Raw genomic sequence first — 24790 nt, forward strand, 5'->3', positions numbered from 1 at the left:
CAAGCGGCATGAAAGGGACGCAGTGGTTAGGATTCAGTCTGTATATTGAGCAAGCAGCAAAGGAAACAAAAGAAAAATTCGGAGTAGGAATTAAAGTCCATGGAGAAGTAGTTCAAAAAATGGTTCAAATGGCTCTGAGCACTATGGGACTCAACTGCTGTGGTCATAAGTCCCCTAGAACTTAGAACTACTTAAACCTAACTAACCTAAGGACAGCACACAACACCCAGCCATCACGAGGCAGAGAAAATCCCTGACCCCGCCGGGAATCGAACCCGGGAACCCGGGCGTGGGAAGCGAGAACGCTACCGCACGACCACGAGATGCGGGCGGAGAAGTAGTAAATGAGGTTCACCGATGACATTATAATTCTGTCAGAGACAGCAAAGGACCTGGAAGAGCAGTTGAACGGAATGGACATAAGTAAAAGCAAAAGAATAATGAAATGTAGTCGAATTAAATCAGGTGATACTGAGGGAATTAGATTACGAAGTGAGACACTTGACGTAGTAAATGAGTTTTGCTATTTGGGGAGAAAAATAACTGATGATGGTCGAAGTAGATAGGATGTAAAAAGGAGACTGGCAATGGCAAGGAAAGCGTTTCTGAAGAAGAGAAATTTGTTAACATCGAGTATTGATTTAAGTATCAGGAAGTCGTTTCTGAAAGTATTCGTATCTAATGTAGCCATGTATGGAAGTGAAACATGGACGATAAATAGTTTGGGCAGGAAGAGAATAGAAGCTTTCGAAATGTGGTGCTACAGATGAATGCTGAAGATTAGATGGGTAGATCACATAACTAATGAGGAGGTACTGAATAGAATTGGGGAGAAGAGGAGTTTGTGGCACAACTTGACGAGAAGAAGAGATCGGTTGGTAGGACATGTTTCGAGGCATCAAGGGATCACAAATTTAGCATTGGAGGGCAACGTGGAGGGTAAAAATCGTAGAGGGCGACTAAGAGATGAATACACTAAGCGGATTCAGAAGGATGTCGGTTGCAGTAGGTACTGGGAGATGACGAAGCTTGTACAGGATAGAGTAGCATGGAGAGCTGCATCAAACCAGTCTCTGAAGTGCAGCAACGACAACAACTAGTTTCTTTGGCTCTGCAGTGAATATACTGTGAATAGTATTGGTCCTATAGCAATCCCACGTGGTACTCCCGAAAGTACTTTTTATGCCAGAAATCTTCTATTAAGAGCGGCATAATGCGTTATGTTTGCTAGAAACCCTTCAGAGCAATCATACAGATACGCTCGTGTTGTGTTCATTAGGAAATCGAGGAATACAGGATAAATTGGAGGCCTGTACCTGCTGCCTTCTGTGTGTCGTGGACAAACGGAGTGATCTCGGATTCACACGATCGTTCTCTGCAAACTCCATGTTGATTTCCACGAAGGAGGTTGCAATTTCCAGAAGTGACATAACAGGCGAGCATAAACCATGTTGAAAAATTCCACAGAGCCGCTGGCTGGTAGTTTTGGGCATGTGTTCGACATTCCTTCTCGAGAAAGGGTACCATCTACACATTATTGTAGTCACTGAGAACGCATCGCTACTGTAGCGACCTCTGGTACACGGCTACTGGAACACCCCAGTCCCCAGCGTGTTAACTGCTATGCAAGAGACCCGAGTTCGGTTATCAGTGCTGTCATCAATTTTTCCATAGTGGGAGGACTGGAACATTGTACACTTAGCCATCTGATGCCAACTGGAGAGCTTCCCGACTGCGATGTAGCGGCTCAAAGTTTGCTAAACTGCCAAAGGCTGGAAGAGTAATGTACTGACCACACGCCATTCCACTGGCAGAGGACTACTTTGGAGGGCTGTAGACGTAGCTTTAACTAGAAGAGCAACTTCTCTCAACTTCTACACTGACTAAGCTCCGACAGGAACTGACAGACCGACGGATGTACCCAAATAAACGTATAGCACACACAGACCCCATCCCCAAACTCACGCCTTCTGAAAGGAAGAGACATGGGGTACATTGATCAGCGAGGGTTTGCTGCCCAGAGCTTTCCAAGCGCAGCTAAGGGAAATGGATACCCTGAGGGTTTCTTTTCCCAGACGTCAATAGCCATAGTTTTTCGTAGAACAGTCTAAACCATAGCATGTCGTAGGAAGTATGGAAACTAGATGCATCAGCATGTGGATCTTTCTGGTTCGTGACGATGTCATCCAAAACAGCCTCAGATGAGGTACAGTTTCTTAGAACTCCCAGGTGAGTTCTGTAAGATGTTTTCTTATGCTTTCAGAAAGCACAGATTTCCGCTGCTTTGCTAATTTTTCACAGTGACCATCATTAACAATGAAGTATGTACAACCTGTACATATTAGAAATTGAAGTCTTCCGCCGCCTATATGTGAAGACTAATCTCAGGGACTACTGTAAGATTTTTACACTGTTTTCACCAATACAAAACCGATCCATGAGGAAAGTTTGTGTGTATGTATAAATAATGAAGATTGAAGTGCCTAGTCGAGTTTTCCTGTCTGTATGGCAAGGCTAATCATAGAAACTGTTGTAGGTGTTTTACCGGTTTTTCACTATTACATAGACTGATTCACAGAGAAGTTCTGTGTATGTCAGTGCGTATTATAAGCACGTTGCACGGGCCTATAAGTACCACCAGTGCTGAGCCGGGGATGGGTCGCTAGTTTAGTATAAATGCCATAGGAAAATTTTAAATTTGGAAACCAGTGAGACATTCTTTACATGAAATACAAAGTAAACCCACCGGATATAAAATTAGTACACCCCCCCCCCCCCCCCCCTCGCCCCCTCCAGAAGACATCACGCTAAAACCGTGAAACGCCGCTTGTATTTTTCACAGTCGCCTTATTTCGCCCAGGAATGGAGTCTGGAGGCTACTTCAACTATGAAATGTGTTACTCAAGCCACGCATTGAGGCTACATAATCGCAGCGATCTTGATTTTTATGCCATACCCGGGGTTCCAAATTGTGTCAGACGTTTTCGAAGAAGAAAAGGACGTTTTATTTGGAAAGCTAACCGTTTGCTACAGTATGTCAGACCAGGAATGTATGTACGTGCCTAAGAATGTGGCTCTTATGATCTTGAAAGACGGGAATGTCTACGGCACTCTCATCATGAAGATTTAGGAGAATGAGCAACCGCTTGTTAACCGGGGTCGCTACCAAATTTTAATGTTCAAAGTCTAGTTTCTTCCTGGTTAAAATAATTATTTTCGAGGTTGCCAAGTAACTTATTTTTACCTAACTGAGTTTAGCAAAAATACTGTGCTGAAAACAACCAGCAGCACTTTTTTAAAATACAGGTGTACATAAAGTCCGGGAACACTTTCAATTATTTATTGCACAAAATATGTAATAGTAGGAATAAATTTCAGTATTCGGGTGTATGTAAGATCAAATGTGATGAGTGCTGTAGACAATATATAGGGAAGACTGGTAGGAACTTTGAGACCAGATTCAGGGAGCACACTTACTCTGAAAACAAAACAGCGTTTGGGGCACATATGTCTGCCTTAAAGCACTCAGTCACGAACATTGAACAGAACTTAGACATCCTACATAGAGCTCATAAGGGACGGGTTCTTAACATTTCGGAAGAAGTTGAAATATACACGCACTAAGAGAAAGATCCGGATTTAATCCTCAACGACCAAAGCGAGTTCAATCGTAACGCCTATTTTAGTATTTATGACGACTTACTGAGATGATCACTGTTGTGTCTAGAAATCCAAGCCGAAGGATGAGAGATGATTCACGGTGAAACACCTGGAAGATGTGTGCAGCGCCTAACGCCGTTGACGGGGCCCTCCTGCACGGCCCTCGTACCTACGGCGATGGACATCAGACGACTGAACGGCTCACGGCACAGCACCGAAATAGCGGGAAGCACGGAAGCAGACCACGGAGGGAAATAAGTCTACACCAGCGCCATGGATATAGAAACCGCCCTTTGTTTTCCATCGTCCAAAAATGATAATTTTATTGTGTATTTTAATTTTGACAAGTACAGATTTTAATGGTGACAACTACGATTTTAACTAATTATTTTTAGAGATAAAAGTAAATTAGAAAAAATCTGCTTAATACAGTATGTGCATATGTAATATAACGGATGTACCAGACGCCACCTGTCGTAATAGTTTTATAATTAATATAAATGACGTGCATTCTGCGAACCAATTTAATGTGACGCAGCATGTAAAGGTTGCTGTGTGTGGATGGGTTACTCCTGTAACCGAAATTGCAGGTAGGTTCTGGTACATTTGATGCTGATCGGATAGCATGAAAGAGGTTTGCATTTGTGTGATACTAAATTAGTATTGTTGTCGTTTCAGATCCGAAGATGGTTCTAGAGGAATCGAAACCAGTCATGTGAATAAACATTTCTGCAATCAAGACGGATTATAAGTAACATTGCAAAGGAATGTCACTGTGTGATTAGATAACCAATACTTCGCAAGAACTCGTATATTACACATACTGCTTTTCTCAGTTTGTCTACTCACCTACACTGTGCAATATGAAGTGGCAGATCAGTGCAAGGGCTGTTTTTGAGCAAATTATGTGGTGAGCCATGAACTATGACGTGGGATACAGCAATTTGAATATTCATCAATAAATATGAATTCTCACCACTTTAAGTGTGTCAAGATAAGAGGTGAAGTGGTGTCTGATGCAGTCAACACACACCCAGCTCATTCCCTGTTCTCTGCGTAGTTAACCTGCACGTTTCAATTCGACTGGACATACTGTGAAATATATACTAAGGTCACACACACACACACACACACACACACAGAGAGAGAGAGAGAGAGAGAGAGAGAGAGAGAGAGAGAGAGAGAGAGAGAGGTGACTGACAATTCATTTCCAAAATAACGTTTAAAAACCTACTGCATCTCGTATGATGTACTGTACTTTCAGGAAATGAACAGCTAATTTTTCTGTTTCAGATTTTCATTTATATTTTTCCCAACGATGGCCTTTAAAAAAAATCCATGTAGTCAAACAAGTTTTGTCCTGCAAAACTCTAGCACCAAACCAACGAAATGTAATGCCTAATGCGCGTAATATAACGTATGCCTGATGGGGAATATTGAAAGTTTAAAGTTCAGGAATTAAGAGGAGATGAAATGGGAAATGGAAAATAATATTTCAGAAACAACGGACGTGTAGGATTCGTCGTCATAGAGTGCCCGCCAGTAACACATGCGTTCCCGGTACAATAGTGCATTTTAAACGGAAACATTATTTTGTTCTAATTAAGATGCTTCGTTTTTTAGGTATTTACGGTTCTGAAAACACACAGAAATATACACGGATGCTCTGCAAACCATATAATTGGGAGTTTGCTAGATTTGTGTAATTTTAGTTATATTGTTTTATTTTTAATAGTTTTAACAATATTTTATAAAATCCCGTAACATCTGTAAAAAAATTCTGCTTTCGACTCTATAAATGATAAGATTGACGGAGAAATAACTTGGAACATTTATAAACTATTATAATTTATATTGCATTGTAACAATATGATAAAAAGCCAACAACAATACCTAGATGAAAACTAATTTCTCAAATGTTTAATTTCTGCAGCAATTTTATCTGCTTCAACCAACATTTTTGTTTTCTTACATTCTAACGTTTTAATTTCAGACTGCATTCTTTCTCTGGAAAATTCTTGTTCTTGTTGGTTTTCAGTTTCACTTAGTTGTTTTTTTTTCCTTTTTGTCGTCTTTATACAATGACTTCGCTTACCCATAACAGAATCATACTTTCATCGATTTTAAAATTGTCAACATCGCCAACAACATGTATCACAACATAAATGTGTCTTTCAGAGACAAGACTATTCTCATTCTCATTCATAATTTACTGGAAAACCTCGTTCCACAACAGCAATTCCATGCGAAAGTATAAAAATGATTTTGAGAAGTTCTGCAAAGTTATAACATTCTTTTTGTAACAATTTAACCACGTTCATCAAAAATTCATCCAAACTATTTTCACCTCTTTTATACCATTTGATTTCTTTTTGAAAATGAGCATTGGTACGAATATTGACAAATTCTTATTTAACACGATCTGTTTTACGCCAGGTAAACTTTCACGAAAGACAAGAATTTCAAGGCACAGCCATTTCTTGATTTATTGCTCTTGAGGGGTTCAAACATGAAATGGCACGTCTATGTTTATTTTTCAGTTATGATCTTATATATATATGTTGAGAGGCGAACGTCAAAATACCCAGACTTGTGAAGAGGCGTCGACAAGAGGATCGTGAACTTACACCACTTATTGCCCGAACCAACCGATTCTGAGCCAAAAATATCCTTTTAGAATGGGAAGAATTACCCCCAAAATATAATACCATACGACATAAGCGAATGTAAATAAGCAAAGCAGACTGCTTTTCGTGTCGAACGACCACTTACTTCAGATACCATTCGAATAGTAAGAATGACAGCATTAAGTCTTTGAACAAAATCATGAACGCGGGTTTTCCAAGGCAGTTTACTATCTGAACACCTATAAATTTCAACTGTTCAGTTTCACTAATCACATGCCGACTCTGTGAAATTAAAATGTCCGGTTTTTTTGAATTGTGTGTTAGAAACTGTAAAAACTGAGTCTTACTGTGATTTAGAGTTAGTTTATTTTCTACACGCCATGAACTTATGTCATGGACTGCACTATTTGAAACAGAGCCAATGTTGCACACAACATCCTTTACTACCAACCTAGTGTCATCAGCAAACAGAAATATTTTAGAGTTGCCCATTTACGTAAAGAAGGAATAGGAGTGGCCCCAACACTGATCCCTGGGGCACACCCCATTTGACTGTACTCCACTCAGACCCCACATCACAGCCGTTCTCAACACTGTGAATAATGACGTTTTTCTGTCTGTTGCAAAAGTAAGAGGTTAACCAATCCGTAATGGTCCAACGTCTGGACCAATATTTTGTCATCAACACAATCAAACGCCTTAGTTAAATCAAAAAATATGCCTAGCGTTCGGAACAGCTTGTTTAACCCATCCAGTACCTCACAGAGAAAACAGAATATAGCATTTTCATTTTGTAAACGATTTCTAAGGCCGAAGTGTGGATTTGATAGCAAATTGTGTGATATAAAAAGATCACTTATCCTTAAACACACAACCTTTTCAATAATTGAAGCAAACACTGATAGCACAGAAGTAGGTCTAAAATTGTCTGCATTATCCCTTTCTCCCTTTTTAAAAAGATGCTTTACTACTGAGTATTTTAATCATTCAGGAAATTTACCATTCCGAAAGGAAAAATTACAAATATGACTAAATACAGTACTAACGTGTGCAGCACAGTAATTTAATATTCTGTTACGCACTCCATCATATCCATGAGAGTCCTCAGTCTTCAGTGATTCAATTATTGACTCAATCTCCTCCTTGTCGGTATCACAGAGGAGTATTTCAGACATCGATCTCGGATTAGCTGCAGAGACTAAATTTTTATTTAATTCACCAGCAATGCTCAGAAAAAGATTGTTAAATACTGTAGATATATTTGATTTATAAGTAACAGAAATATTTTTACTACGAACTGACTTCATATCATCAACCTTGTGCTGCTGACCACACTTCATTTACAACTGATCACATGGTTTTAATTTAATCCTGTGAATTAGGTATTCTATTTACATACATCACACTCTTTGCCTTCGTAATAACATTGTAAGCACCTTACAGTACCGTTTGTAATGGGCTACTGTAGCTTGATTTTGATTGCGTCTTACAATTTGATATAATTCCTGCTTTTTTCTACATGATATCCTTAACCCACTAGTCAGCCACCCAGGCTGCCTTTTACCGCTAGTACTCCGTTTAGAACGTTCAAATGGAAAGTAACTCTCAAAGATCATGAAAAATGTGTTAAGGAAAGTGTTATATTTGCTATCTATATTATCGGCATTAGAAACAACCTACCACTCTTGTTCCTTGAAGAACTTTAAAAAACTCTCTATTGCCGTTGGATTAATTTTCCTATATAGTTTGTAATTATATGTGACATTTGTTTGTGTACAAAAGACTTAGTGTTAAAATTTGCGCATGATACTCTGAATATCTTGTGTGAATATCAGGAGCTCAGATGGAAACCCAGTTATAAGCAAAAAAGGGAAAGCAGAGAGGTGGAAGGAGTATATAGAGGGTCTATACAAGGGCAATGTACTTGAGGAGAATGTTATGGAAATGGAAGAGGATGTAGATGAAGATGATATGGGAGATATGATACTGCGTGAAAAGTTTGACACAGCACTGGAAGTCGAAACAAGGCCCCGGGAGTAGACATTCCATTAGAACTACTGAGAGCCTTGGGAGAGCCAGTCCAGACAAAACTCTACCATCTGGTGAGCAAGATGTATGAGGCAGACCAAATACCATCAGACTTCAAGAAGAAAATAATAATTCCAATCCCAAAGAAAGCAGGCGTTGACAGATGTGAAAATTACTGATCTATCAGTTTAATAAGTCACGGCTGCAAAATACTAACGCGAATTCTTTACAGACGTATGGAAAAACTGGTAGAAGCCTACGATTCTAGCATTTGTAGACTTAGAGAAAGCTTTTGACACTGTTGAATGGAATACTCTCTTTAAAATTCTGAAGGTGGCAGGGGTAAAATACAGGGAGCGAAAAGCTTTTTACAATTTGTACAGAAGCCAGATGGCAGTTATAAGAGTTGAGGGACATGAAAGGGAAGCAGTGGTTGGGAAGGGAGTGAGACAGGGTTTGTAGCCTCTCCCCGATGTTATTCAATCTGTATACTGAGCAAGCAGTAAATGCAACAAAAGAAAAATTCGGAGTAAGTATTAAAATACATGGAGAAGAAAAAAAAACTTTGAGGTTCGCCGATGACATTGTAATTCTGTCAGAGACAGCAAAGGACTTGGAAGAGCAGTTGAATGGAATGGACAGGGTCTTGAAAGGAGGATATAAGATGAACATCAACAGAAGCAAAACGAGGATAATGGAATGTAGTCGAATTAAGTCGGGTAATGCTGAGGGAATTAGATTAAGGAACTGAGACACTTAAAGTAGTAAAGGAGTTTTGCTATTTGGGTATCAAAATGACTGATGATGGTCGAAGCAGAGAGGATATAAAATGTAGACTGGCAATGCCAGGGAAAGCGTTTCTGAAGAAGAGAAATTTGTTAACATCGAGTATACAGTTAAGTGTCAGGAAGTCAAGTATTTTTATGGAGAGTAGCCGTGTATGGGAGGGAAACATGGACGATAAGTAGTTTGGACAAGAAGAGATTAGAAGCTTTCGGAATGTGGTGCTACAGAACAATGCTGAAGATTAGATGGGTAGATCACATAACTAATGAGGAGGTATTAAATAGAATTGGGGAGAAGAGGAGTTTGTGGCACCAATTGACTAGAAGAATGGATCGGTTGGTAGGACACGTTCTGAGGCATCAAGGGATCACCAATTTAGTGTTGAAGGGCAGCGTGGAGGGTAAAAACCGTAGAGGGAGACCAGCATATTCAGAAGGATGTCGGTTGCATTAGGTACTGGGAGATGAAGAGGCTTGCGCAGGATAGAGTAGCATGGAGAGCTGTATCAAACCAGTCTCAGTGCTGAAGACCACAACAACAACAACAACTCTGAATGTCTAACAGAATGCCCATCTAGTAATGAAGAGTGAATAAAAATATTGTCTATGGCTACGCTACTGTTCCCATGCACCCTAGTTGCAAAAAAGATAGTCTGTATTAGAACATGTGAAGTTAGGAGATCTACCTACATCCTTCATCCTGCACCATCATATGCAAAATTAATACTGAAGTCACCCCATATAACTAATTTCTGGTACTTCCTACAATGTGAATCAAGAACCTTCTCTAGCTTGAGCAGAAATGCTCTGAAGTCGAGTTCGGGGACCTATAAACAACAACAATTAGAAGTTTAGTTTCACTAAAGACGATGATATCGTTGCAATAACAAATTTTATAAAAAATAGCTTGTTCGCTGGTTTGGGGCTGAATTTTCATTGTATCAGGTTTCTGGCGTTGCATACATACATGCATTTATCAGGAAAGTCTTCCATTTGTTTGCGGAAAGTTTATGTTTTTTGCTGTCAGCAAGTTTACAGCACTTTTTTCCACTTTCGAAATATTTATAGCTGCGCTGGACCAAGAGCATAATCCATTCGTTTGTAATTTTCTGTTACGCGTAACCCATCGATAAACTGACTCGTGCGTTCTCTGGTATCGAGTTATACTCTCTTTAGACGTGAATGAAAAACACAGCACTCTGAAAATGTCATGAACTTGTTCAAATACGCATTCGATTACCACCATCCGTTTCCGTTATTGAAGGTTTCCGTTGCATTCTTCCAAGATGTAGATGGCGCTACTCTCGCAAGAGGTGTAACCATTGGTTCGTTTAAGCAGCTGCCAGAGCGCTACTTTCAAGCACTAAAGCTTTAGTGCACATGCGCAACTGCGATGACGTAGAAATGCGTGTTTGGTCTCTGCACTGTTTAAAAGCTTCTCGTCCTATTTCTGGTTGGATTCCCGCGCATAGTGATGGATAAACATCTGATATGCTTTCCGTACTATTAACATTGAAGTGTAAACGTGAAATACCTTAACGCGGGAACTGCAATAGCTTCGAAACGATTGAAAACGCGTCACAAACAAAACAAGAGTCACGTGAAGTGTACCCCCAGTGTATTGAGACAGCTATGCGTGTAGTCGAATCTGGCAACTTGACAGCGCCAGAAAAATTATTCTGGGTACATTCCGGCTGCTAGCTCCCACTGCTTGTGCACCATCAGGCATAGTGCAAGTAGATAGAAGCGTGAGAAGGCACTGCATATATGAGATTTCAGCTCTGTGTATGCGCTACATGCTGTCTAGCAGCATGTACTGTAAAAAAAATTGCTGTTGAAGGAATAAATCATAACTGAAGAAAACCCACCTTCCAGCTGAATTCGTGTGTTTTCGTGGTCATGCTCACATCTTTTTGGCTGATAATCAACATGTTAAAAACATGCTACCATGACAACACGAAATTGCGTTTACATTTAACACGGCCAATGTAAAGTCATCCACAGGAACTATCTATCATTATTAATAACAAAAGATCAATGCCAACTTCTACGATGGTTTAAGTTCGAATTATCAAAATGCTTGCAAGTGTGTGTTTCCTGGGAGAGATTTTCCAACACAGACTCAAGAAAAAGAAAACTTATCTGTGATTAACAGATCTCATACTTGGGCGGTGTCTAAGATAGCTGAAATGCGAGAATTTAGTGTAGACCAATAAAGCCTTTCATTCAAGCTGCGTTTTCGCACATAGACGCTCCGATAACAATGCGTCTCATGAACAGAGCCACGTCGGGAGAGACGTTGAATCGTATTGGTGAAGACACTGAGATGGAAATACTCAGCTAATGTCGAAATACGTAGTGTAGTATTCCAATGCTTCTTAAAAAGGCCATACATTGATTTGAAAATATTTTCGTATACAAAAATGAAGTCATGAACATTTTTTAAAAAATCCAGATTTGTCGCGGAAATTCAAGGTCTTTTCCAGGCTTTTACGCGGTTTTCAATCTTTCAAAGATTGGTGGCCACCCTGTTACCGAAAATGTAGAAATGAACATCCCAGGTTCATGTTCGGGTTTGCCTCAATTAGTGGGCTCAAGTAGTGGTACAAACATCCCCCAAAACACCACAGAACTGCCACCTGCCGGGACTACAGTATCTACGCTCTTCACCTTCCCGAAAAGGTAAATAAATAAATAACATCGCTCTTTTCAGTAATTTGGCCTAAAAGTTGCAATTGGTTCATGGTGTCATATTGTTTCCTTTTTTAATTCTAATGTAATATATGTTTCTCTATAGTGATTGTATCATGGGCCTTTGGAATTGGAAGTATAGTGTGGGTCCTGTCGTATGAAGTAGTCACAAAATATTTTCAGTGCTCCTCTGCAGACTCCTTCTCAACATTTTTTAAAGTTTATAGTACTATTATTCCGGCTTTAATTACACCGCATGAAACACACGTTCTCGACCTATCGAATAGCGTTGTGTGTCGATAAAACCATGTAGTTATTTGAGTTAATCGACATGAAACACTTTGTGCAGGGAATCGATTCTGAAACTTTGGTAATTAGTGAATGCACAAATTCGAATATTAATTCCGCTTACTATTCTTGTGTGGCCGACTGATAATAAATACCCTATCATGATACAGGTGCATGCAGACATTTTCCTTTATGTTTTGAGTTGATACTAAGATGGAAGAAGACGGTACTAAGTACTGTCAAAAGGGTGGTTTTCTGTTAAAGTCAGTGCTCTGAGGGAACTTGAACGCTCCCACACGCTTTGACACCCGGATGAAGTTAGCCGTTAGAAGGCTACACTGCGTTGGTTGGGTAAGATACCAAACAGCGAGGTCATCGGTTCCACCGGTTTTGGGAAGGATGTGGAAGGAAGTCGGGCGTGCCTTTTTCAAAGGAACCATCCCGGAGTTTGCATGAAGCAATTTAGGGAAATCACGGGAAACATAAATCGGATGGCCGGACGCGGGTTTGAACCGTCGTCTTTCCGAATGATAGTCCAGTATTCTAACCACTGCGCCACCATGCTTGGTCCTGCACTGCATGGCAGCTTAACTTCCCGAATTGAATTCACCGGTAATGCAGCATAAAACAAGTTTTGGTGACCACTGAAAGTAATGCCACTTTAGTCCGTCACCTGCTTTATTTTGACGCAGAAGTATTTAATAGCACCCAAGGCGTGAAATGGTTCTCAGTTTTCGGACCGCCGTAAAGAAATGAATATCCACTTCCGCGAGAAAAATTTTAGACCAAGGTCACTTGGACCAGCGGCTTAGGCTCCAACCTGTTATAGTGTTCGTGAATACTGGATCCTCAGATGACTTTTTACTAGCCACCCGTTTAAGCACCTCATTGCTTGCTAATATCGTTAGAGCTGAATGAATGGATATTGAGAGGATAGCTCTAAGGTACGACCGCAGAAGGACTAGGAAACATCGGTGCTGCCGCTACGGCAATACTTTGTCTGCTTGTCTTCATTTTACCGTGTAACTGAACGATGCCCGTGTTGGAATCTCTTTTTTTCCCCGAATGGTGAGGACCGCTCTAGTGACCAGTGCTCTTGGAGAATTTTCAGAATGCTTTGCGCTGATGGCACTGCTATTATTTTGACTAAGTGATTTCTCCATATTCATAGCAAGCTTAGCCACCACTGTTCGCACGTATACACTGTATGGTATGCAGAGAATTTTTTGATTTATTTAATGGAATTTTTATGTTGTTCACAAAATGCAAAACGTTCAAAGCATTTCACACTAATTGAGGCCATGTAAGCATGATCCTTCCCGAGTGCAGTTCTGACCAAAAAGCGGAGTCCAAAGTTTTTGTTAATCACGTCTTTTGCGTTCTTGTGAAAATATTTCCGTTGCAGCATTCATCCCCTAGCAAATATTTCTTTTTACTTAACCGTGAAGTGAAACACCAATTTTAATAAATTTAGCTTTAAAATTTTTTAATGTAACGAAATACTTTCTTACAAACTTCCGTCTCCTATTACACTCCTGTAGGGCTTGAATTCCGAGAAACTACTAAATCACGATTTTTTTAAATTTCTAACCAAAAAGTCAAGTATTAGTTATTACAGATCTAGGCAGAAAAATCCTTTAGTAGTTTTCTAGTAATTATTTATTTCCAAAAGTGCTGAAACATGTATTATTTATGTTCTGACTGAGAAACCAAATACGAGTTTTCGTAGTCCATACTTCAAAATTCCCTTACTAACGAAATTTTTCAAAAAGCCTTTCATCCCCTGTTTTAAAAATTTTTTATACTTCAAACTGTAATGAAACTTTCATTATATCTTCACACTTCCTCTGGAATGTGTTTCTAAATAGATTTCTAAATAATCATAATTAATTACGTATATTATGACATTTTCCCAATGTCATTTACCTGACATTCCCACTGTCCCCAAAACAATTGAGTAGATGCATTTGAGATTAGCCTTCTTCATACCTTATCTATCATGAACTGTCCTAAGTACCTCCTCTGTTATTTACATTGCTGGTCATTAAAATCTCAACTCTGGCAAGAGCTCTCGCCAGTTTTAGGATAATGAGCGACAGCTTATTTTAAACAGTAAATCAAATTATTATTTCATCTGCCTCCCAAAGAAATCGTAATACAACATTTACGAACATTGACCAAGTTAGTGGCTTGCAGTCAACCGGCGATATGTATTGTCTATTGTACACGCTCCCGCGTTGTTTAGTGACCTAAAAATATTTTTTTAAGGATGTAGCACATAGTTTTGATAATGTTGCACCTATGTTTCTTGTTCTTATCTATATTTTACTTTCAATTTACTGGTCAAATATCTGATTCCATTTTTTAAATTCTGATTTACAGAACCAATTATGCTTGGTCCCTTTTTGATAGTTGGAAATAATATATTAAGAAAGTGAATTTTCGTAAGAATTTGCTTTATTAACAGCATGGTGTAGGGATATTCGCTAACTTTGGAATCGCAGCCGGGGTGATGTATCGTATAAGTATAATGTACCCTGTTACGGAAACCAACAGATGCGAAGTATTTCTTTAGCAGTGTAACGCAGGAATATAGTGAAATCATGATAATTAGTTTTATGTTCATAGTATTTACGCAACTCTGGCCATGGCTAAACTGGCAGTAAACACAATTTAAAACATTTATTAATGTGCGAATTATGAAATAGTTACACAAAATAGGTATTACCTTAACGTAACAAAGCTAGATTTAAAAAATGACATATCCAGTGTATCAATAACAGTCGTACAAGTACCATTTTGTATATTACTTATTATAAGGCAACTGGGACGCTCAGACGCAAATACTTGCTTCGTGTTTGGGACGGTTGACAACACTATCTCACAAATAAACTGTGCATAATTCTAAATCCATTGTTCTCATCCAGGTTTTCTCTAGGTTGCCCGTGACTGTAAGTCAAACACGGGAATTGGAAATCCCTACTAAACACTCCGAATTGGTACTCCCTCGTATTCCACTGCCAGCTCTACTGCTATTTGAGAGAGAGAGATAGAGAGAGAGAAGAGAGAGAGAAAGAGAGAAACAGACTCTCTACAGTGGGGCGCACATCAAGCAGCTCGCTCCAACCCATGGAATAGACAACAAAAAAAAAAAAAACTACGCTGGCTGACGAATTATGTCTGACGAATTGTTCTGAGATTGAGAACTGGTTCATCTCACTAGCAGGTCGGGATCAGCACGATCGTGTCGGCATGCTGTATATGGAAGGCAGTAGTGTCTGGGACCAGCAGCGTCGTGTGTTTGCGCCGCCTGTGTCATGCCTGGACAATACGAGGCGTCCACCAGTACTGACTGTGAACACATCTCTTACGGTGACCGTTTGACCTACTCGTACACTTCTCGTCGAGTGGACGCCGGGGGCAGCCAACATGACTCATTTTGTCAACTGCAGACGCCTCTGTCCTGTGTACTGCGCAGGTGCTCACTTCTAAGCTGCAATATTTAGGAATTCGTAGTGAACAGTGCCTGCTAGTGGTGCTTTAGTGCTATATTCTGTAAAATGGTTTTTAACTCTGTTGATGTGTTTTCCTTTTTAGCCAAGGTTTAATCTTTTTGTCCCGATGGAAGCTTTGTTTCATATCGGTGATTCATAAGTCATCCTTGGATGTAGGATATGGATCACGTCACTTTCCCAATTCTTTAAAATTACAGTGAGGGTCTGAAATTATATTGGGTTCCATGTTATTCTGTTTTTGATAATATGTGGCACTGTATTACCACGTGCTACCTTGGAGGATGTAGGTACTCTTGTTGCTTAATTTTCGTGCTTATTTCTTATTATAACCAAGAATTCTTCTAGACTCTATTTGTCCAGTTTTCATTCATTCATTACGCTTTTCATGCTCATTTCCCATGTGCTAACTTATCTTTTGTCTAAGTTCATTGTTACTCCGAGGACAGTTCACTGAATATTTCTTGCCTTCAACAGAACAGCTGTTCTCACAAACTGCCTACGGCGGACAAGTTACTTACTTCTTTGCATGCGTGCTACATTGAACATAAGGTAGGTCTAAGAGACATATTGCCACCCTGAATATGTTGAGAATGCCTTTTGTACTTCTTGCTTTCCAAGACTGGTGTTAGCCCATACAAAGTGCAATCTGTATCTAAACCGCACGCGGTGTCTCTGTAAGAGAGCATAGTATTTCATTCCTTAAACACCCATTAAAACCGCCCTTATAATTAGCGTTGCACTTTGAAAGTTGTTGTTCAGTTATGAGTCAAAATGTTGTTCAGAGTTAATAAAGAGAACTTCCCACGACAGATAAAGCTTTACATTATGATTTCGATCCACCTGTCCATTGTGTCACGTATCTGCGAATGCGAATCTCCCTCATTCTCTGCCCAGGGTACTTCGCTGTGACATAATGTTTGAGTGAGGGAGAGGAACAGACGTGTTCAGTGATCAACTAAATGCAGCATAGAATGGTCCTCACGAGAAAACAGGGCGTGTTCGTTATCGAGTCTTATGCAAAGCACACTTCGTGGATAACGCATACGAAATTGTTTCCGTTAGAAATTAAGAATGGAAGTTTTTTTTTGGAAAATCTATGCAAAATTCTCCAATTTAAAGCTCAGTGGAAAAATTGTGCGAAACGGGCTATGAAGCGAATAAAATCCTTAACTACTCGAAAAGCGATCGAACACCCGAAAACATATTTACTCGGTTGAAGGAAAGCCTGGAACCAAGTCCGACGAAATATGAATGCCGTTTATCTGTGCAAATGAGAAGTAAGAGATCGTCGTGTAGAAACATCATGAAGAAGGATCTGCACCTGTATGCAACACGTCTAATTAGGAGACTGCTTACACTACGCTTGTCCGCCCTGTTTTAGAGTGTCACTGTGCGGTGTGGAATAGGCATCAGATCTGACAGACGGAGGACATTGAAATGTTCGGTGAAGAGGAGCTCGTTTTGTATTATCATGAAATAGGGGAGAGATTGCCACGGACAAGCTACATGAATTGGGGCGGCGTTCATTAAAACAAAGGCGTGCTTCGTTGTGGCAGGATCTTCTCGTGAACTTTCGATCACCAAATATCTTCTCCGATTGCGAAATTCTTGCGTTGGCGCCCATCTATATAGGGAGAAACGGTCATCATGATAAAATAAACCACAGTTCGGACTGTAAGGTTTAAGTGCTTGTTTTTCCCGAGCGGCTTTCGGAAGCAGAACGGTAGAGAAATGGCTTGAAGATGGTTCGATAAAACCTCTGCCAGACAATTAACTATGAATTGCTGAGTAATCTTTTGGATGTAGATGTGGATGTATCCTTACCAGTTTACTGTCTTATATGAGTTAAAGATTCCAGACAAACGTTATCACATTTAGTCTTGCCAGTGGCTTACGAGTGGAATGTTTCAAATGGCTCTGAGCACTATGGGACTTAACTCCTAAGGTCATCAGTCCCCTAGAAGTTAGAACTACGTAAACCTAACTAACCTAAGGACGTCACACACATCCATGCCCGAGGCAGGATTCGAACCTGCGACCGTAGCGGTCGCGAGGTTCCAGACTGTAGCGCCTAGAACCGCTCGGCCACCCTGTGGAATGAAAACACTGCTTTTGGATCCCCAGTTTTTCATATCTTCAGATGAGGCCTGGTTCAGCCTATTAGCGCATGTGAAGTCGCAGAACGATCGACATTATGTATCAGGAAATCCACATCGGTATTTTGAAGAGAAGTTGTACAATCCCAAAATTAGTGATTGGTGCCAGTGTCCGGTACCAGCGTCATAACACGACGCTTTCACCAGAGTCTTAATCCTAACCGGTACGTAGAGGAACTGTTTAATTCATATATGGATCAACCACTGTGTAGATATTTTCTGCAAGAAGGGGCAACAGCACACACCAACTTGACAATCTTGTGTGTTCTATGAGGAGAAACAGCAGAGGTAGCGCAGTCTCCTGATCACCTCTATCACCCGACTTGTCTCCCTGTAGGTTTTACCTGTGAGGCAAATCCAAAGCTCAGGTGTACTCAAATAATTCTCACACGCTGAAAGAGCGACGTCAGAACATTTTAAATCGCTTTTGCTGCTGTCCCTCAGTCAGAACTACGTCTCTCCCACAGTCTGACAAATCGGGCACCGCCCTGCATCTTCTGTGATGGTCCTAGACAAGGGTTAATCTCGAGTCAGTCTATATTGTAAACATTCTCTGGGCCACTTTTATTTTGCTGACCATGTATTATGTAAGAGAACGGGTATATGCGGATATCGCTTCTCCAAAGAAAACTAACGGCTCCTCCCTGGATTTGGAGGTTATTCATTACCACCCGAATTACCAACATCGTAGGGAGTTCATGATTCAGTTGCATACTCCTTAAAATGATTCGCAGTTCGTCGATGTAGGTGACGGGAAACAAATCTCACGAGCAAATTTAGTTTCTCATACATCGTGTTTTTTTATTGGAACACATAGTAATTTATATCCCCTTTTTCGACTGTTCGTTACCCTCTTACTTCACTTATTAAATTATACAGACATTTGGGATGTCTGTTTAATTTATATAGGGTAGTCTACATAGCCGATAAGTATACATCATTGTGATAAAACAAGTGATGTCCAATGAATGATTATCATTTGGTTTCTGTGGATCCCAGTGAGACCACCTGTACTTTCCATTTGTAATTCAGTCTTAATTATATAAATATTTAATTGCTTCATGTTGTGTAGACAATCATTCTTCTCAAAATCCATATATGCAGTCTATAAACTTTTTTTGTTTCTCAATTCGTTAGATCCTACATGTCACGTCGAATTAGTGATGCATGAATACCCGCTGTTTCTCTCACGTCTTATTCTACCTTTTAATATTTTATAAGGCGTGTCATTAACGTAACTGCTTTTTCCGATTTATTTCCTCTCTTCACCTCTTCTTGAAAGACATTGTACGGCCTAGGAAGTTGAACGAAGTTCACTTTTTCTGTCCTTGTTTATTTTCACGCACTATTGTACATCACAGTGCTTATCATATATAGCGTTCCTCAAAATGAATGGTTTTCAACATGACATAACAAGTAACTCAAGGAAGGGCGTCTTCTCCTTGGGTAGCACATCCTGATCTCGCTTTTTTCCCCCTTTTACACTCGGGATGAAGTATTAATCCGGGATGTGCTCAAGCATGCCCTACGGGTTTTAATTTGAGAACGAGTAGTGGCTGCGGGAATGAAGAGGCCCCTGAACGCATGACGTGGTGCGCGCGCTGAATGAATTTGCTGAGGAGGCGGACCTCCTTTTCGTATCCGCTGGCTTCTGGTCCTCCTTCCATAAGACTTAATTAAGAATCTAATTTGTGTTTTTAATCAGGTCTTGACGGGAGGATCAACGTCTGTGTAGTACGAAAGCATCTTAGCACAGCTGCCGTCATATACAATCTGTCCGCCCTTTACTCACGACATTACTTGGTATTCGTATTTCCTAAAACCTACAATATTCTTATTCTTGTGAAAGTGGGTGTTTTAAGATGGAAGTGATACGTGTTACAAACCGGACACAATGGGAAGGACGAGGCCACTTTGCTTTTTCCTTTTATCACTCGTTTGTTAAATCAGAGAAATACACATTTTAAGACAAAATTTAACTACATGAAATATTGCTCCAAGTAAATGTTAACATAAGCAGTGGCAAAACTTAGTTGTCTTAAGGGTTTCTGCTGGCAACAAATTTTAAGGAGGCAGTGTAAGGTTTATATCAATTTAGCTGAAACACGTAGCTAGTGATTGAATCACGACACAGACACTTCAACAATTTCGGTAACAAATAAATAGCGTGAATTTGTACTCACAGTAACCATCTAATCGACAGCTTTGCCATTGAATAAGTAGTATGCCATTTGCAACGAATTAGCAACACCCCGCAACTAGTGGAGTTAATACCAATAGTCTTTAAATGTTTTGCTCCCCATTAAGTAAACAAACTTACAGTAGTTAAATGAATAACAAATCAAACACACTACGCTCCACTCAAACTCTTCAGTGGAAGCCAAGCCAAATTGAAGATTCCATTAACTGAGTAGCACTGAAGTCACACTGAAGCTCATCTCTGTGTTCCCAGACACACATGGGGCAAACTTATACAAGACAAGATTTTGAAGGAAGCACATCAGTAAAACCGATACTGGAGCTAACTCGTGCCATTGAAAATTAAGATACTAGACCGGGGCACAAGGTGGTATACAATGAGGTTGCCTTAGTGCTATACTACGCTCCAAAATATTAATTCAAATGGCCAATTTAAAATTAAGTACACATAAACCAACATTAATTAACGAGAAGTGACAGCAGGTCGCTCGAAGGGATGACAACACTAAATTGAAAAGACAAGTGCCGGAAGCGGCAGTAACATCAAACACCTTCTCCGAGTTTTAACCAGGAGTCCCTTCCCGCTATACGAGTAAACATTTAACCAAGCAAAAGGAAGGAACCCCAACTATTTAAATTTAAAAGAATTAGCTCTCCTCAAAGGCAGTGTAAACGCGAAGGCCACACTTAAGAGGCCACCAAAATTGGTTACAAAAGGGGTTATACATTTGCTCGTTTTCTTTAAAGAAACACAAAGCTGCTTAACTTCTGCTGGACGTCTGGTATGGCTCGTGTAGGATACACCAGGCAGCAACCCAAGCTAGGCGGTCGCAAGGCACGGCGAGCAAAATCAGGAGAGCAGACAGGCAGGCAGCCAACACATATTGTCCATGCTGAACCGGCAGACCCCGTACAACCATCTCCACATATACGTGGTTGCTTCCACCTCGTACCTCGCGGCGTCTCAGCAGGTAGCCCGAGCAAACGTCAACTGCCACTCGCCCCACGAATGCGGAAAACAACGAGGCAAGCAAAGATAAGAAACATCGAAGGATCGACAATGGACACCCAGGAGACTGGCGCGCCAGTAACGAGCTCCACGGCTCATGACGCTTGTTGTTCCACAACGCATGATATTCCATAGTGATCCGCGTTCTCAAGGCTCAGTGCATTCCACACGAAACGTGAAGATATCCTATACTGTATTATCTAAGAATTTCCTCCAGACGACAAATTACTTAACGATTGTGGAATTAACTCGCTTTACTGCCCCACGTAAAGAAATCAGTTATATATCTTGTCGGACATTTCAGGCGAGTACATTTAAGTAGGGATGTAACATTTCGATTTTCGCAATACTTACCAGGGTGGCTAGTTGAGAAGTGTGTTACAGGCTAGTTGGATGAGCAATATGATGTAAAATTTATGTTGTTGATCACTGTGAACTACAAAATTTGTAATATTCTTCTTGGCTCTAAAGTCAAATTGGCTTAATATTTAGGGGGTCTGGTCTGCCTATATCTACAAATGCATTCGGGCTTGTTCTCGCTTGATAATTCTGATGTAGTAGGTGAAATAGATTTTGAAATTCAGCAGTGATAAAGTACTGAATTAAAACTACCAATAAAAGTAAAACTGCAGTTATGGAAGCTCGTCAGTTTCGTAGTACAGAAGTAGCCGCCTATGGTCTCTTGTGAATTTACTTTCAATAAGTAGGAACATACGTAGAATCTACGGATGTTGATTTGGTGCAGCTCAGTTCGCATTTGGTTATATGATGCGAAAGCCGTAAAGCAGATTTCTCTTACCTGCAGGAAAACACTTCCAGAATTTCCTTGACTGTGGTTGCTGATTCATCAGGAAACTTCACTAACGTGATTTCCGACGTTTCTATATAAAAGCTTGGCACGAATTCATTTTCTACAAATTAAAATTCTGGAAATAATTTCAGCTGCTAGAATTTCCTTTTAATATAGCAGTATATTCTTACTGAAAGTTACACCAACAGCTTCTTTATCTGTTTCTCTACTCGTCAAATAATTCAGTTCCAAACTATTTTACAACTGGCGTCTAACAACAGACCGTTATTAGCCTCAGAATCACATACATATTCACGCTAGCGTCTCACGTAAGGGAGTCCCCGTGGCATACGAGTTGGGACACTGCCGGAGGTTCTCTGCAACTTCGCTACTGCAGCGCTGCTAAGCGACTGGCCTTTATAAACACAACATACTGCGAAACGATTGCGTAACAATGTATGTACATATGGAAGGGGGAAAGCACATTCAAATGCAGTCGTATTTCGGCGCTTATTGAGGCGCTGTAAATTGTAACGCCAATCAAAATTATAATCGGGAATATCTATATTTCGATTTCAGTAAGATAATAATATTACGAATAACAAATGCTCATTTTAGGGACTTAGAGTTTTTGGCACACGAGGCAATGTTTATTTCCATTCACTCGTAGTGTCTTCAGAGCTTCCTCTCTTAACGTGAATCGCAAAATCTTAACCACCATTCCAGAATGTTACTACGTACTGTATAAAGACGTATGGACGTTTCCCAGTTACAGATAAGCAGTTGCCAACTTTTTCAATAGAGCCTACTTAGTTTTACACTTCAATTCGACAAAAATACAGTTACCAGTATATTTTCGAGGTTATCTGGGGGGAAGAGCATGTTAACGTTACATTGTTCATGGAGTTTTAAATATTGAAGACCCTGTCATGAGTCATCACAGCTTCGTACAACAATAATTATTACGTCAGCCACGAGCTGCTCCATCCCACGATAGTGGATAGAGAGTAGTCTCATCAAGTGGAATGTCGAGATCATGAAGTACGCTTTTATGTGGGTAACGAGTACCACACTGTTTCGAATAAAACGAAAGGTCGAAATATGATTTTCCATGAATGGACACGGCGGTAACGTAACCCGTGTGTCACTTTGTTTTCTACTGTTGCATATATGTGGAGCAGCATAGGTAACTGTCCAAGTTTTTCGAGATTTCCATTATTTATAAATACAACGCAGGGTGAGCAAAACGGAACTGGCGTCGATAATATTTCATTCACCTTAAGACTGACAACCCAGCCTAGTATCATCTGCTGTGGGACCTTATGATGTAGGTGAGCGGCTTAAGGTAAGGGGTATGAAGTACGTTGATAAGTGTGTCTTCAGTGATTGTAGCAACAGCTGCTTAAATCCGGTTTCTTAATTCAGGGAGGTCTGTTGGTTGCGGAGGCACGTACACACGATCCTTGATGAAGCCCCAAAGGAAAAAAAATCGCATGTCGTTAGGTCGGGTGAACGTGGAGGCCATGCAAAGCAAGCCCTGTCATTAGGCTTGGGAAGAACTCGGCTATAGACTTGATGTTTGCCTTGTGACGAATGGTGCTCACATTGAACATTTATAAGGTTCTTGGTAAAACTGTTTGAGTTGCTCTTTCATTTGACGTATCATTTATAACTGTAATTTTAATGTAATAAATATTATAAAGCGTTAAAACCCCGATATTCATTTATAAACACCCTGTACTTTCCGGGCCAGTTTTGCTTTAATAGCAATATAATAACATTTTCTATATGTGAACTAAGAGCCTATGCTTACCTGACTGGATTCTCGAAATGGAAAGTAGTCGTTAGATAACGATAGTAGTAGCGGAGATGGGAACTCCCTACCACACATAATTCTCTAACAAAATGACAAAGCCTTGAAAGGAAAAAAAAAACAGATTTTACTAGAGGTGGCTCCTGTGAGAGAGTTATACTACTGTGGAGATATCGGATAGAATGCGAAGTGGCGAGTAAAACATATGGACGAAAGTAAATTCCGCATGACGTGTCGTTCCAAAGTTACAGAGCTTCATGAAACTTGGACCTTACATACAAAGAGCTGCTCCAGTATAGCTTTTTTTTTTGTCATCAACCTTCTGGTTTTATGTGGCTCTTCCGTGATGCCAACTCTCATTCTATTAAAGAGAGTCCATTTGCAGGAGACGTTCCTTGTCGTTTAGTTGTAAGCCTTCGACTGTGCTTCCCCCAAAAGAAAGAGCGCACCTCAGTTTCTCATTGCACAGATACACTCCTGGAAATGGAAAAAAGAACACATTGACACCGGTGTGTCAGACCCACCATACTTGCTCCCGACACTGCGAGAGGGCTGTACAAGCAATGATCACACGCACGGCACAGCGGACACACCAGGAACCGCGGTGTTGGCCGTCGAATGGCGCTAGCTGCGCAGCATTTGTGCACCGCCGCCGTCAGTGTCAGCCAGTTTGCCGTGGCATACGGAGCTCCATCGCAGTCTTTAACACTGGTAGCATGCCGCGACAGCGTGGACGTGAACCGTATGTGCAGTTGACGGACTTTGAGCGAGGGCGTATAGTGGGCATGCGGGAGGCCGGGTGGACGTACCGCCGAATTGCTCAACACGTGGGGCGTGAGGTCTCCACAGTACATCGATGTTGTCGCCAGTGGTCGGCGGAAGGTGCACGTGCCCGTCGACCTGGGACCGGACCGCAGCGACGCACGGATGCACGCCAAGACCGTAGGATCCTACGCAGTGCCGTAGGAGACCGCACCGCCACTTCCCAGCAAATTAGGGACACTGTTGCTCCTGGGGTATCGGCGAGGACCATTCGCAACCGTCTCCATGAAGCTGGGCTACGGTCCCGCACACCGTTAGGCCGTCTTCCGCTCACGCCCCAACATCGTGCAGCCCGCCTCCAGTGGTGTCGCGACAGGCGTGAATGGAGGGACGAATGGAGACGTGTCGTCTTCAGCGATGAGAGTCGCTTCTGCCTTGGTGCCAATGATGGTCGTATGCGTGTTTGG

The sequence above is a fragment of the Schistocerca nitens genome, chromosome 8 (genome assembly GCF_023898315.1).
Source record: "Schistocerca nitens isolate TAMUIC-IGC-003100 chromosome 8, iqSchNite1.1, whole genome shotgun sequence".
In the NCBI taxonomy this organism is placed as follows: Eukaryota; Metazoa; Arthropoda; class Insecta; order Orthoptera; family Acrididae; genus Schistocerca; species Schistocerca nitens.